Source organism: Oncorhynchus mykiss, chromosome 11 (genome assembly GCF_057628025.1).
Source record: "Oncorhynchus mykiss isolate SJ-2025 chromosome 11, ASM5762802v1, whole genome shotgun sequence".
NCBI classification, from domain to species: Eukaryota; Metazoa; Chordata; class Actinopteri; order Salmoniformes; family Salmonidae; genus Oncorhynchus; species Oncorhynchus mykiss.
Window position 1 is genome coordinate 55,967,027 of NC_143032.1, and position 16,903 is coordinate 55,983,929.

The following is a 16,903-nucleotide window of genomic DNA, read 5'->3' on the forward strand; positions in this document are numbered from 1 at the left end:
TTTTTTAATTTTTCGTTCACCTTTTACACCTGTTGTTTTGGGCCATCCCTGGCTAGTTTGTCATAATCCTTCCATTAATTGGTCTAGTAATTCTATCCTCTCCTGGAACGTCTCTTGTCATGTGAAATGTTTAATGTCTGCTATCCCTCCTGTTTCCTCTGTCTCTTCTTCACAGGAGGAGCCTGGTGATTTGACAGGGGTGCCGGAGGAATATCACGATCTGCGCACGGTGTTCAGTCGGTCCAGGGCCACCTCTCTTCCTCCACACCGGTCGTATGATTGTAGTATTGATCTCCTTCCGGGAACCACTCCCCCCCGGGGTAGACTATACTCTCTGTCGGCTCCCGAACGTAAGGCTCTCAAGGATTATTTGTCTGTAGCTCTTGACGCCGGTACCATAGTCCCCTCCTCCTCTCCCGCCGGAGCGGGGTTTTTTTTTGTCAAGAAGAAGGACGGGTCTCTGCGCCCCTGCATAGATTATCGAGGGCTGAATGACATAACAGTGAAGAATCGTTATCCGCTTCCTCTTATGTCTTCAGCCTTCGAGATCCTGCAGGGAGCCAGGTTTTTCACTAAGTTGGACCTTCGTAACGCTTACCATCTCGTGCGCATCAGGGAGGGGGACGAGTGGAAGACGGCGTTTAACACTCCGTTAGGGCACTTTGAATACCGGGTTCTTCCTTTCGGCCTCGCTAACGCTCCAGCTGTCTTTCAGGCATTAGTCAATGATGTCCTGAGAGACATGCTGAACATCTTTGTTTTCGTTTACCTTGACGATATCCTGATTTTTTCACCGTCACTCCAGATTCATGTTCAGCACGTTCGACGTGTCCTCCAGCGCCTTTTAGAGAATTGTCTTTTTGTGAAGGCTGAGAAGTGCACTTTTCATGCCTCCTCCGTCACATTTCTCGGTTCTGTTATTTCCGCTGAAGGCATTAAGATGGATCCCGCTAAGGTCCAAGCTGTCATTGATTGGCCCGCCCCTAAGTCACGCATCGAGCTGCAGCGCTTTCTCGGCTTCGCGAACTTCTATCGTCGTTTCATCCGTAATTTCGGTCAGGTGGCAGCTCCTCTCACAGCCCTTACTTCTGTCAAGACGTGCTTTAAGTGGTCCGTTTCCGCCCAGGGAGCTTTTGATCTCCTCAAGAATCGTTTTACATCCGCTCCTATCCTTGTTACACCTGACGTCTCTAGACAGTTCGTTGTCGAGGTTGACGCGTCAGAGGTGGGCGTGGGAGCCATTCTTTCTCAGCGCTCCCTCTCTGACGACAAGGTCCACCCATGCGCGTATTTTTCTCATCGCCTGTCGCCGTCGGAACGTAACTATGATGTGGGAAACCGCGAACTGCTCGCCATCCGGTTAGCCCTAGGCGAATGGCGACAGTGGTTGGAGGGGGCGACCGTTCCTTTTGTCGTTTGGACTGACCATAGGAACCTTGAGTACATCCGTTCTGCCAAACGACTTAATGCGCGTCAGGCGCGTTGGGCGCTGTTTTTCGCTCGTTTCGAGTTCGTGATTTCTTATCGTCCGGGCTCTAAGAACACCAAGCCTGATGCTTTATCTCGTCTCTTCAGTTCTTCAGTAGCCTCCACTGACCCCGAGGGGATTCTCCCTGAGGGGCGTGTTGTCGGGTTGACTGTCTGGGGAATTGAGAGGCAGGTAAAGCAAGCGCTCACTCACACTCCGTCGCCGCGCGCTTGTCCTAGGAACCTTCTTTTCGTTCCCGTTCCTACTCGTCTGGCCGTTCTTCAGTGGGCTCACTCTGCCAAGTTAGCCGGCCACCCTGGCGTTCGGGGTACGCTTGCTTCCATTCGCCAGCGTTTTTGGTGGCCCACCCGGGAGCATGACACGCGTCGTTTCGTGGCTGCTTGTTCGGTCTGCGCGCAGACTAAGTCCGGTAACTCTCCTCCTGCCGGCCGTCTCAGGCCGCTTCCCATTCCCTCTCGACCGTGGTCTCACATCGCCTTAGATTTTGTCACCGGACTGCCTTCGTCAGCGGGGAAGACTGTTATTCTTACGGTTGTCGATAGGTTCTCTAAGGCGGCTCATTTCATTCCCCTTGCTAAGCTTCCTTCTGCTAAAGAGACGGCACAAATCATCATCGAGAATGTTTTCAGAATTCATGGCCTTCCGTCAGACGTCGTTTCGGACAGAGGTCCGCAATTCACGTCTCAATTTTGGAGGGAGTTTTGCCGTTTGATTGGGGCTTCCGTCAGTCTCTCTTCCGGCTTTCACCCCCAGTCTAACGGTCAAGCAGAACGGGCCAATCAGACTATTGGTCGCATCTTACGCAGTCTTTCTTTTCGCAACCCTGCGTCTTGGTCAGAACAGCTCCCCTGGGCAGAATACGCCCACAACTCGCTTCCTTCGTCTGCGACCGGGCTATCTCCTTTTCAGAGTAGCCTCGGGTACCAGCCTCCGTTGTTCTCATCTCAGTTCGCCGAGTCCAGCGTCCCCTCCGCTCAGGCTTTTGTCCAACGTTGCGAGCGCACCTGGAAGAGGGTCAGGTCTGCACTTTGCCGTTATAGGACGCAGACTGTGAGGGCTGCTAATAAGCGTAGAACTAAGAGTCCTAGATATTGTCGCGGTCAGAGAGTTTGGCTCTCCACTCAGAACCTTCCCCTTAAGACGGCTTCTCGCAAGTTGACCCCGCGGTTCATTGGTCCGTTCCGTATTTCTCGGGTCATTAATCCTGTCGCAGTTCGACTTCTTCTTCCGCGATACCTTCGTCGCGTCCACCCGGTCTTCCATGTCTCCTGCATCAAGCCCGTCCTTCGCGCCCCCGCTCGTCTTCCCCCCCCCCCCCATCCTTGTCGAGGGCGCACCCATCTACAGGGTCCGTAGAATTTTGGACATGCGTCCTCGGGGCCGTGGTCACCAGTACCTCGTAGATTGGGAGGGGTACGGTCCTGAGGAGAGGAGTTGGGTTCCCTCTCGGGACGTGCTGGACCGTGCGCTGATCGAGGATTTCCTCCGTTGCCGCCAGGTTTCCTCCTCGAGTGCGCCAGGAGGCGCTCGGTGAGTGGGGGGGGTACTGTCATGTACTGTCATGTTGTGTCTTGTCTCTGTCCTTTCCCTTCACCCTGTCTCCCTCTGCTGGTCGTTGTTAGGTTACCTTTTCTCCCCCTCTTTCCCCCAGCTGTGCCTTGTCTCCTCCTAACCACCTCGTCACCCCTTTTCCCACCTGTTCCCTTTTTCCCTCTGATTAGGTCCCTATATCTCTCTCTGTTTCTGCTCCTGTCCTTGTCGGATTCTTGTTTGTTGTGTTTCATGCCTGAACCAGACTGTCGTCATGTTTGCTGTAACCTTGTCTTGTCCTGTCGGAATCTGCCGGTCCGTCTGAGCCTACCTATGTTTGGTAATTAAAGAAGCTCTGTTTAAGTTAATTCGCTTTTGGGTCCTCATTCACGCACCGTAACAAAAATAGCTGTTATTGGCAGATAGGTATGGAACTCTCTTTCTTATTGGTCTATTAACTCATTTACAGCCTGGTGATGTAACCAAGCAGTCCAAAACTCCCTCCCAACTAAAACAGGTTGAAATGTCTGGCGGTATTTTCAAACAGCTCTTACACTAAAAGGGCATTATCATAATTTTCACAATTTCAAAGTAATATTCCCAGTGGTGTAAATTACTTCAGTGAAAATCATTTAAAGCACTACTTAAGTCATTTTATGGGTATCTGTACTTTACTTCACTATTTCTATTTTTGACAACTTTTACTTTTACTTCACTACATTCCCAAAGAAAATAATGTTATTTTTACTCCACACATTTTCCCTGACACCTAAAAGTACTCGTTACATTTGAGCGGGACAGGAAAATGGTCCAATTCATGCTCTTATTAAGTGAACATTCCTGGTCATCCCACCTGCCTCTGTTCTGACGGACTCAATAAACACACATGCTTTGTTTGTAAATTACAGTATGTCTGACTGTAGGAGTATGCCCCTAGCTACCCATAAATATATTTAAAAAACAAGAAAATAGTGCAGTCTGGTTTACTAAATATCAGGAATTTTAAATTATTTATACTTTTACTTTTGAAACTTAAGAATATTTTAGAAATTCAATTTACTTTTGACACTTAAGTATATTTAAAACCAAAAACTTTTAGACTTTTACTCAAGTAGAATTTTACTGGGTGGCTTCCACTTTAATAGAGTAATTTTCTATTAAGGTATCTTCACTTTTACTGCACTGGGCCTTTAAACCATGGGTCTGTGTACATTTGAAATTAAGGAGGTGTTCAACAATGGAAGTGTTAATTTACCTGCAAGAAAGCAGAGAACCATTCACACAGACCCGCTGTGGGGTAAAGTCCTTAAGTAAAAATACTTTGAAGTACTACTTTGGGTATCTGTAATTTACATAACTATTTATAATTTTGGACAACTTTTACTTTTACTCCGCTACATTCCTAAAGAAAATATGTACTTTTTTACTCCCATACATTTTCCCTGAAACCTTAAAGTACTTGCAACATTTGGAATTCTCAGGCAGGACACCAATATAAGCCAATTCGCGCACCTATCAATATAACGCGTTGTCAACACTACTGCCTCCGATCTGGCGGACTCAATAAACACAAATACTGTGTTGGTAAATTATTCTGTAAATTAAAGTGTTGGCTTGTGCCCTTGTCTGTCTGTATATTTAAAGTAAAGTTTAAAGTTTACATACACTTAGGTTGGACACATTTCTTGTTAACAAACTATAGTTTTGGCAAGTCGTTTAGGACATCTACTTTGTGCATGACACAAGTAATTTTTCCAACAATTGTTTACAGACAGATTATTTCACTTATAATTCACTGTATCACAATTCCAGTGGGTCAGAAGTTTATATACACTAAGTTGCCTGTGCCTTTAAACAGCTTGGAGAATTCCAGAAAATGATGTTATGGCTTTAGAAGCTTCTGATAGGCTAATTGACATATTTTGAGACAATTGGAGGTGTACCTGTGGATGTATTTCAAGGCCTATCTTCAAACTCAGTGCTTCTTTGCTTGACATCATGGGAAAATCAAAAGAAATCAGCTAAGACCTCCTAAAGAAAAATTGTAGACCTCCACAAGCCTGGTTCATCCTTGGGAGCAATTTCCAAACACCTGAAGGTACCACGTTCATCTGTACAAACAATAGTAAGCAAGAATAAACACCATGGGAACACGCAGCTGTCATACTGCTCAGGAAAGAGATGTGTCCTGTCTCCTAGAGATGAACATACTTTGGTGCGAAAAGTGCAAATCAATCCCAGAACAACAGCAAAGGACCTTGTGAAGATGCTGGAGAAAACAGGTACAAAAGTATCTATATCCACAGTAAACCGAGTCCTATATCGACATGGAGGGGCTGGTGCACTTCACAAAATAGATGGCGTCATGAGGAAGGAAAATTATGTGGATATATTGAAGCAACATCTCAAGACATCAGCTTGGTCGCAAATGGGTCTTCCAAATGGACAATGACCCCAAGAATACTTCCAAAGTTGTGGCAAAATGGCTTAAGGACAACAAAGTCAAGGTATTGGAGTGGCCATCACAAAGCCCTGACCTCAATCCTATAGAACATTTGTGGGCAGAACTGAAAAAGCTTCCGTGGGCAAGGAGGCCTACAAACCTGACTCAGTTACACCAGCTCTGTCAGGAGGAATGGGCCAGAATAATTTTTTCACATTCTTAAAATAAAGTGTTGATCCTAACTGACCTAGGACAGGACATTTTTACTAGGATTAAATATCAGGAATTGTGAAAAATTGAGTTTAAATGTATTTGGCTAAGGCGTATGTAAACTTCTGAATTCAACTGTATATTTTAAGATAGTCATTCGTGCTTGCCAAATTGTAAGCCTATTAAGCTTGATTGAATAATGGTTTATATGAACGTAAAAGGGTCATAAGATAAACTATTTTCCATTATGTATCCTTGAAAAAGTTCACAGTTGAGGAACATTCCCACTTTTGTATTTGTATTTATTAGGGATCCCAATTAGCTGCTGCCTTCCTCCTGGGGTCCAAACACATTACTTCTTCGGGATTGGTGTCCCTTCCACAGGACGGTTGAGCTAACATAGGTTAATGCATTTAATATGAGGTTGTAAGTAACAAGAACATTTCCCAGGACATAGACATATCTGATATTGGCAGAAAGTTTAAATTCTTGTTAATCTAACTGCACTGTTCAATTTACAGTAGCTATTAGAGTGAAAGAATACCATGCTATTGTTTGAGGAGAGTGCATAATTTTGAACATGAAAAATTATTAAGGCTCTTACATGACACATAAAAACCAAAGATAAAACAGTACATCATATAAAATTATTACACCACTACATATCTACAATACAAAATGTATAATACCACCATATAACAATACTACAATGTACGTGTGTAGTGTGTGTGCTAGCGTTTGTGTGCATATGCGTGTGTCTGTACCAGTATGTGTGTCTCTTCACAGTATCTGCTGTTTCATAAGGTGTTTTGTTATCTGTTTTTTAAATCTGATTCTACTGCTTGCATCAGTTATCTGATGTGGAATAGAGTTCCATGTAGTCAAGGCTCTATCTAGTACTGTGCGCCTCCCATAGTTTGTTCTGGACTTGTGGATTTTGAAGAGACCTCTGGTGACATGTCTTGTGGGGTATGCATGGGTGTCCGAACTGTGTGCTAGTAGTATAAACAGACAGCTTGGTGTAATCAGCTTGTCAACCCTTCTTACAAAAACAAGTAGTGATGAAGTCAATCTCTCCTCCACTTTGAGCCATGAAAGATTGACATGGATATTATTAATGCTGTGTACATTCAAGGGCCATCCGTGCTGCCCTGTTCTGAGCCAATTGCAATTTTCCAAAGTCCAAAGTCCCTTGCAAAGTCCCTCTTTGTGGCACCTGACCACAGAACTGAACAGAAGTCCAGGTGCGACAAAACTAGGGCCTGTAGGACCTGCCTTGTTGATAGTGTTGCTAAGAAGGCAGAGCAGCGCTTTACTATGGACAGACTTCTGCCCATCTTAGCTACTGTTGTATGAACATGTTTTGACCATGACAGTTTACAATCCAGGGTTACTCCAGTTTATTCACTTCAACTTGCTCAATTTCCACATTATTCATTACAAGATTAAGTTTAGGGTTTAATGAATGATTTGTACCAAGTACAATGCTGTTGAGTTTTTTATTTTAAATATTTAGGACTAACTTATTCCTTGTCACCCATTGTGAAAATACCTGCAGCTCTTTGTTAAGTGTTGCAGTCATTTCAGTCGCTGTAGTAAGGGGGGCGTCTGGGTTGGCTCATCCGGGATTTTTTGAACATATTGGTTTGGTAGATTGTGGAGGTATGTGTTTGGTTTGCATATTTTGTTTGTTTGAGTTTGATAGGCCCAGTATTGGTTGCTTTTGTTGTTTGGTTTGTGTGCTGCGTTGGAGAGAGATAATGGTTAGTTTCCAGGCCCTGCCTAGCCTGGAAACTCTTGTTCTACTTTCTGTTGGGACATCAGTCTGAGGAGGTGAGTAATCAGCTGTGTACCTCGGTGGGAGATTTGGGTAGGGTAGTGGAACTTGCTATCTGGAGCTATAGCTTTTTTTCCCCTGATAGGCTTAGCGACGTGTTTCATTTTTGGAATATGTTGGGCATGGTTAATGTTTGTTATTTTTGTGTGGTGTCTGTGGACTGAGCAGTTGTCTCGGGGGCACATCCGTGGCTTGGTGGAATTTGCCAGCATGCTGGGGAGTTTTATTTCCTTGCCAGCAGGCTACAGTGCGTAAATACCCACCGCAAATCCGCATGAAGACTAGGGTTGAGTTACTGTAGGTTTTGGGGAAGCTCCATATCTCATCTCTCTTCTGTGGTGCTCAGGGTGATTGTCATTTCTCTGGTTGTGGTCTGGTGTGCTCAGCAGAGGGGAAGAGCGAGAATTTTTTGTTGTTGTTGTAACTATGGCATCTTATGTAGATGAGTTAATTCGCTTTCCATCAGAGGAATTGTTAGAACTAGGTACTAAAGAACAGCTGTTGAAGGTCGCTGAACACTACATGGTTGAAATTAGTGATAAACGTCTAAAGAATTCTATAAGGTTGATATTGAAGGCCAATCTGATGGAGAGTGGTATTCTTGAAGTTACCACTGGGCCAGCCTCTGCTGAGGACTCGTTGTCCCCCGTGGCTAGTGAGCGTGTATGGCCTGTCGTGTTTCCATCTCTAGTGGTTTCCACTAAGCCGTCTTGTGTTGGGATTCCTGATGAGAGTGTACAGAGTTTCCCAGAGATGTTCTCTGCGTGTGCAGTAACACGTTCTATGAGCCATGGCGAACTGGTCACTGCGCCGACTAATGATAATAATACAAAGAAGTATGTCACTGTTTTCCCTGTTATCCCGTTATCTGTAACCCGCTCAGGTCTAATCAATGCGCAACGGGATGATCCCCACATTAGAAGAGTTGCGTGACCAAACTGTGCCTGTGGAACAGTTTGGAGATGTCGCCCATGGCTATTTTCTCCAAGAGGATGTCCTGATGAGAAAGTGGGTGTCTCATGGTAGTTGTTTTCTGGGGGAGGCAATTAGTCAGGTTGTTGTACCAGTTAAGCTTTGTGAGTTGGTGTTGGCAACTTCTCACAATGACGTTGCTGGACATATGGGGGTGATGAAAACCTACAATCGCATATTAAGACATTTCTTTTGGCCTAGATTAAAGAGGGATGTTTCTGATTTTATCAAAACTTGCCACACCTGTCAATTAACTGGAAAACCTAATCAAGCTGTTAAAGCCGGTACCATTGTTTCCTATTCCTGTACTCAGCCAACCTTTTGAGTATCTGATTATTGACTGTGTGGATCCTCTGCCTCGTTCTAAAAAGGGTAGTAGTTACTTGTTCACTGTGATGTGTCACACCACTAGGTTTCCTGCTGCCTATCCTCTCCATTCTATCACGACTAAGTCTGTGTTAAAAGCTTTGACTCAGTTTCTCTCACTGTTTGGAATCCCTAAGGTCATTCAGAGTGATCAAGGATCTAATTTCACCTCTAGTCTGTTTAGTCAGGTTCTTCAACAGCTCCATATTAAACACAATTTGTCTAGCGCCTATCACGCGCAAAGTCAAGGAGCACTGGAACGTTTCCATCAAACACTTAAGTCTTTGTTGAGAGCTTATTGTACTGAGATGGATAAGGATTGGGAAGAGGGGTTGCTTTGGTTACTGTTAGCCGCTAGGGAGGTTTCACAGGAGAGCACGGGTTTCAGTCCAAATGACCTTGTGTTTGGACATAGGGTGCGTGGACTTTTATCTGTTCTCCAGGATGACTGGAAGTCTCCCGAGCCTCCTCAGTCCCTGTTATCTTATGTGTGTGATTTCCGGCGACGCCTGTATGCCGTTAGTGAAATAGCTAAAGAGAAGTTATCATCTTCACAGGAGAGAATGAAGGGCATATTTGATCGCCAAACTGAGCCTCGTCACTTTAGTCCGGGTGACCAGGTTCTTGCTCTGCTGCCAATTGTTGGTTCTCCTTTTCAAGCCAAGTTTCAAGGTCCATATACAGTGGTGCGCCAGTACACTGAGCGAAATTATCTAGTTGCCACTCCTGAACAGAGGAAGGCATACCAGCTGTGCCATGTAAATCTGTTAAAACCCTATTATGCACGTTCCTCTGAGACTGAACAGTGGGAGTCTACAGAGGACGGTAAAACCTATCCTTTTGGCTGATACCGTTGTTTCCTTGTCATGCTAGGTCTGTGCATGAGGAGGAAGATGTTCCTGGTCCTGACAATTGTATATTGCAGGGTAGATTGAAAAATTCAGAGACACTGGACATTTTAGACAGTCTTCTCACTCACCTACCTGTTGATGGGGGGAAAGAGATGGTCGGTCTGATTCAGAGATTTCCAGGTTTGTTTTCTGATACACCTACACGTACAAACTTAATAGAACATGATATTGACATTGGAGATGCTGACCCCATTCGTCAGCGGTTCTATAGAGTTTCTTCAGAGAAACTGCGTTGTCTGGATGCTGAGGTCAGGTACATGCTGGAGAGTAAGATAGCAGAGCCTTCTTTCTCCAGTTGGGCTTCTCCCTGTATCTTGGTCAGTAAACCGGATGGAACAAACCGATTTTGTACATACTAAGGTAAACAGTGTCACAAAGCCAGATTAATTTCCTCGTCCTCGGATGGAGGACTGTGTTGATCAAGTCGGTGCAGCTAAGTTTGTGAGCAAATTTGATCTGTTAAAGGCTATTGGCAGGTGCCACTGACGACTAGGGTACGTGAAATCTCTGCCTTTATTACACCCTTTGGTCTGTATTCGTATTCGGTTATGAGTTTCGGTCTGCGTAATACACCTGCCACTTTTCAGCGACTTATGAACAGGGTTGTCGCCGGTCTGACCGGGTGTGCTGTTTATTTGGATGATGTAGTGATATGTGCAGATACTTGGGAAGAACATCTGTCCCGTATTCAAGCCTTGTTTGAACGTCTGGCTGCGGATCACCTCACGATCAATCTGGCTAAATGTGAGTTTGCGCAGGCAACCGTTACATACCTTGGAAAGGTGGTTGGGCAGGGTGAAGTGCGTCCTGTTCGGGCAAAAGTTGTAGCTATTGATGCTTTTCCACCACCAACTACTAAAAGGGAACTGATGCGTTTCTTGGGCATGATTGGTTATTACCGTAGTTTTTGTAATAACTTCTCTACTGTGGTCGCTCCCTTGACAGATATGCTGAAAGCTAAGGCTGTTTACGTTTGGTCTACTCATTGTCAACACGCTTTTGAAGATGCAAAGAGGTTGCTTACCTCAACTCCGGTGCTGGCTGCTCCTCGCGTGGATTTGTCATTTACCTTGCAGGTGGATGCCAGTCATGTGGGGGCAGGTGCAGTTTTGCTGCAAGCAGATGTGTCTGGGTATGAGAGGCCAGATAGTTTCTTTTCCAAAAAGTTTAACGATTATCAGTTGAACTATTCGGTTATTGAAAAGGAAGCGCTAGCACTCATTTGGGCGCTACAACACTTTGAAGTGTATGTCGGGTTGGGGGTAGTACCTATTGTGGTCTACACCGACCATAACCCTCTCACTTTTTTGACGTCCAGGATGTGTCCTAACCAGAGGATAATGAGATGGTGTTTATTTTTTACAATAATTCTATCTCCATGTGCGGCACATCCGGGGGACTGAAAACGTGATTGCTGATGCGCTCTTTCGTGCGCCCTGTTCCTAAATATTTACGTGACTGACCATTGTTTTCGTATTGTCATGTTCTCTCTGTCCTGTCTGTTCCCTCCTGGTCTTGTTTTCTTCTTTCCTCTTAAATGTTGCTTCCTGTGCGAAGGTTGCTGAGGTCTGGGGAGGAGGTTGGTTAGTGCAAATTGGAAGTGTGAACGTGTAACCTCTCATAAATTTGGGACGCAGAGGCTGGTATGTTGTTCCGGGGTACTTGTTGGTCCCCGGTTTTATGGGGGGTGATGTGACGACCCTCCCACTCTGTCTGCCGTATTCTCTCTTTGTTCTTGTTTCCTTATTAGGATGCCGGTGTGCGGAGTTGGGAGGGTCGTCAGCTACATGGGAAACACCTGGGCCCGGTGTGTCCCAGGATAAATACACCACTTCCCCATTCATGGAGGAGACTCTCTCCATGCAGACACCTTTATAGATTTTGTTGTGTTTCTTGGTGGTTTTTTGGTTGTTTGCTTTACCATCTTTCAACACCCTGCATTATCACATTCATGCATGCAAAACACTCACTTACACTACTGATTACCAATTACACACACCATTGTATATTATACTTAGTTACTTATTTAATAAATATATATTTTGCTACTCCTTATCTCCACGTTGTCTCCCTTTTGTTAGGGGCTTTGAGCTGGTTCCTGACGTGTGAATTTCAGTATGCTCTCTCTAATTCTCTCTTTCTTTCTCTCTTTCTTTCTTTCTCTCTCTCAGAGGACCTGCGACCTAGGACCATGCCTCAGGACTACCTGGCATGATGACTCCTTGCTGTCCCCAGTCCACCTGGCCGTGCTGCTGCTCCAGTTTCAACTGTTCTGCCTGAGGCTATGGAACCCTGACCTGTTCACCGGATGTGCTACCTGTCCCAGATCTGCTGTTTTCAACTCTCTAGAGACAGCAAGAGTGGTAGAGATACTCTGAATGATCAGCTATGAAAAGCCAACTGACATTTACTCCTGAGGTGCTGACTTGTTGCACCCTCGACAACTACTGTGATTATTATTATTTGACCATGCTGGTCATTTATGAACATTTGAACATCTTGGCCATGTTCTGTTATTATCCCCACCCGGCATAGCCAGAAGAAGAGCCAAAAAATCCACCCCTCATAGCCTGGTTCCTCTCTAGGTTTCTTCCTAGGTTTTGGCCTTTCTAGGGAGTTTTTCCTAGCCACCGTGCTTCTACACCTGCATTGCTTGCTGTTTGGGATTATAGGCTGGGTTTCTGTACAGCACTTTAATATATCAGCTGATGTAAGAAGGGCTATATAAATCAATTTGATTTGATTTGGATTTGTAGTAGCTTACGTGTGTAGTGTTGAGTCATGCTCATACACAGACACACTGGCTTTACTCAAAGCCATGACATGTCATTAGTAAAGATTTAAAAAAGTAAGGGGCCTAGATAGCTGCCCTGGGGAATTCCTGAGTCTACCTGGATTATGTTGGAGAGGCTTCCATTAAAGAACACCCTCTGTGTTCTGTTAGACAGGTAACTCTTATCCAAAATATAGCAGGGGTGTAAAGCCAAAACACATACGGTTTTACAGCTGCAGAATATGATCGATAATGTCAAAAGCCGCAATGAATTCGAACAAAATAGCCCCACTATCTTTTAATCATCAATTTCTTTGTCAATCATCAGTCATTTGAATAAGTGCTGTGCATGTTGGATGTCCTTCCCTATAAGTGTGCTGAAAGTCTGTTGTCAATTTGTTTACTGTAAAATATAATTGTATCTGGTCAAGCACCATTTTTTCCAAAAGTTTCCCAAGGTTTTGTAACAGGCTGATTGGTCGGCTATTTGAGCCAGTAAAGGGGGCTTTACTATTCTTGGGTAGAGGAATTACTTTTACTTCCCTCCATGCAGGCCTGAGGGCACACACTTTCTGGTAGGCCTAGATTGAAGATATGGCAAATAGGAGTGGCAATATCGTCTGGTATTATCCTCATCCAAGTTGGCAGATTCCAGTGACTTGTCATTGTTGATAGACAATCATTTTTTCACCTCTTCCACGCTACCTTTAGGGAATGAAAAAATGATAATGCTTGTCTTTCATCATTTGGTCAGTTATACTGTGTAGGCCATCATCGTAAATAAGAATTTGTTCTTAACTGACTCTCCTAGTTAAATAAAGGTACATTTTTTATTTTGTTATTACTTGGATATGTAGTGTCGGCGTTTGTTGCTGGTATGTCATGCCTAAGTTTGCTAATCCTGCCAATGAAAATTGATTCAAGTAGTTGGCAATATCAGTGGGTTTTGTGATGAACGAGCTATCTGATTCAATGAATGATGGAGCTGAGTTTGACTTTTTGCCCAAAATTTCATAAGCTTCTTCAAAGCTTTTTTCTATCTTGTTTATATAATTTCTTTGTTTTATAGTAAAGTTTATTTTTCTTTTTATTCAGTTTAGTCACATGATTTCTCAATTTTCTCAAGACTTATTTGCCACACCTTTTGCCTCATCCTTCTAAACTATACAATTTTTAAATTCCTCATCAATCAAGGGGATTTAACAGTTTTTACAGTAATTTTCTTAGTGGGTGCATGCAATTTCATAAATTTGTCAAGTGCAGCGTCTAGGTGCTCCTCATTACACACCACCGACTATCAAATATTCTTTACATCATCGACAAAAGAATCCCTACAAAACTTTTTGTCTGACCTTATACAGATTAGGCCCATCCTTTGGACTTTGGTTTTCGTTGATATGGCTAGTATATTGTGATCACTACATCAGATGGATTTGGATACTGCTTTAAAGCTAATTTCTTCAGCATTCATAAAGATGTGATTGATACATGTTGATGATTTCATTCCTGTGCTTTTTGTAAATACCCTGGTGGGTTGACTGCTAACCTGAACCTGGTTGTTATTATCCAGATACTGACTGTTAGCACTTGGTGGTCTATAGCAGCTTCTAACAAGAATGGTGTTACGGTGCGTGAATGAGGACCCAAAAGCGAATTAACGTAAACAGAACTTCTTTAATAACAAAACATAGGTAGGCTCAGATGGACCAGCAGATTCCGACAGGACAGGACAAGGTTGCAGCAAACATGACGATAGTCTGGTTCAGGCATGAAAAACACAAACAAGAATCCGACAAAGACAGGAACAAAAACAGAGAGAGATATAGAGGACTAATCAGAGGGAAAAAGGGAACATGTGGGAAAAGGGGTGACGAGGTAGTTAGGAGGAGACAAGGAACAGCTGGGGGAAAGAGGGGGAGAAAAGGTAACCTAATAACGACCAGCAGAGGGAGACAGGGTGAAGGGAAAGGACAGAAACAAGACACAACATGACAATACATGACAGTACCCCCCCACTCACCGAGCGCCTCCTGGCGCACTCGAGGAGGAAACCTGGCGGCAACGGAGGAAATCATCGATCAGCGCACGGTCCAGCACGTCCCGAGAGGGAACCCAACTCCTCTCCTCAGGACCGTACCCCTCCCAATCTACTAGGTACTGATGACCACGGCCCCGAGGACGCATGTCCAAAATCCTACGGACCCTGTAGATGGGTGCGCCCTCGACAAGGATGGGGGGGGGGGGGAGACGAGCGGGGGCGCGAAGAACGGGCTTGACACAGGAGACATAGAAGACCGGGTGGACGCGACGAAGATATCGCGGAAGAAGAAGTCGCACTGCGACAGGATTAATGATCCGAGAAATACGGAACGGACCAATGAACCGCGGGGTCAACTTGCGAGAAGCGGTCTTAAGGGGAAGGTTCTGAGTGGAGAGCCAAACTCTCTGACCGCGACAATATCTAGGACTCTTAGTTCTACGCTTATTAGCAGCTCTCACAGTCTGCGCCCTATAACGGCAAAGTGCAGACCTGACCCTCTTCCAGGTGCGCTCGCAACGTTGGACAAAAGCCTGAGCGGAGGGGACGCTGGACTCGGCGAACTGAGATGAGAACAGCGGAGGCTGGTACCCGAGGCTACTCTGAAAAGGAGATAGCCCGGTCGCAGACGAAGGAAGCGAGTTGTGGGCGTATTCTGCCCAGGGGAGCTGTTCTGACCAAGACGCAGGGTTGCGAAAAGAAAGACTGCGTAAGATGCGACCAATAGTCTGATTGGCCCGTTCTGCTTGACCGTTAGACTGGGGGTGAAAGCCGGAAGAGAGACTGACGGAAGCCCCAATCAAACGGCAAAACTCCCTCCAAAATTGAGACGTGAATTGCGGACCTCTGTCCGAAACGACGTCTGACGGAAGGCCATGAATTCTGAAAACATTCTCGATGATGATTTGTGCCGTCTCTTTAGCAGAAGGAAGCTTAGCAAGGGGAATAAAATGAGCCGCCTTAGAGAACCTGTCGACAACCGTAAGAATAACAGTCTTCCCCGCTGACGAAGGCAGTCCGGTGACAAAATCTAAGGCGATGTGAGACCACGGTCGAGAGGGAATGGGAAGCGGCCTGAGACGGCCGGCAGGAGGGGAGTTACCGGACTTAGTCTGCGCGCAGACCGAACAAGCAGCCACGAAGCGACGCGTGTCATGCTCCCGGGTGGGCCACCAAAAACGCTGGCGAATGGAAGAAAGCGTACCCCGAACGCCAGGATGGCCGGCTAACTTGGCAGAGTGAGCCCACTGAAGAACGGCCAGACGAGTAGGAACGGGAACGAAAAGAAGGTTCCTAGGACAAGCGCGCGGCGACGGAGTTTGAGTGAGTGCTTGCTTTACCTGCCTCTCAATTCCCCAGACAGTCAACCCGACAACACGCCCCTCAGGGAGAATCCCCTCGGGGTCAGTGGAGGCTACTGAAGAACTGAAGAGACGAGATAAAGCATCAGGCTTGGTGTTCTTAGAGCCCGGACGATAAGAAATCACGAACTCGAAACGAGCGAAAAACAGCGCCCAGCGCGCCTGACGCGCATTAAGTCGTTTGGCAGAACGGATGTACTCAAGGTTCCTATGGTCAGTCCAAACGACAAAAGGAACGGTCGCCCCCTCCAACCACTGTCGCCATTCGCCTAGGGCTAAGCGGATGGCGAGCAGTTCGCGGTTTCCCACATCATAGTTACGTTCCGACGGCGACAGGCGATGAGAAAAATACGCGCAAGGGTGGACCTTGTCGTCAGAGAGGGAGCGCTGAGAAAGAATGGCTCCCACGCCCACCTCTGACGCGTCAACCTCGACAACGAACTGTCTAGTGACGTCAGGTGTAACAAGGATAGGTGCGGATGTAAAACGATTCTTGAGGAGATCAAAAGCTCCCTGGGCGGAAACGGACCACTTAAAGCACGTCTTGACAGAAGTAAGGGCTGTGAGAGGAGCTGCCACCTGACCGAAATTACGGATGAAACGACGATAGAAGTTTGCGAAGCCGAGAAAGCGCTGCAGCTCGACGCGTGACTTAGGGACGGGCCAATCAATGACAGCTTGGACCTTAGCGGGATCCATCTTAATGCCTTCAGCGGAAATAACAGAACCGAGAAATGTGACGGAGGAGGCATGAAAAGAGCACTTCTCAGCCTTCACAAAAAGACAATTCTCTAAAAGGCGCTGGAGGACACGTCGAACGTGCTGAACATGAATCTGGAGTGACGGTGAAAAAATCAGGATATCGTCAAGGTAAACGAAAACAAAGATGTTCAGCATGTCTCTCAGGACATCATTGACTAATGCCTGAAAGACAGCTGGAGCGTTAGCGAGGCCGAAAGGAAGAACCCGGTAT

At 45.6% G+C, this 16,903-nt stretch overlaps 1 long non-coding RNA gene across 1 annotated transcript; it reads left to right on the forward strand.

The window, feature by feature from the left end:
- Window positions 1-9,536: 9,536 nt before the first annotated feature.
- LOC149979633 (uncharacterized) lies at window positions 9,537-14,150 on the forward strand. The gene is made up of 2 exons (XR_016484568.1): window positions 9,537-9,878; window positions 11,930-14,150. It is a non-coding gene; the product is annotated as an uncharacterized LOC149979633 (long non-coding RNA).
- The last annotated feature ends 2,753 nt before the right edge of the window (window positions 14,151-16,903 follow it).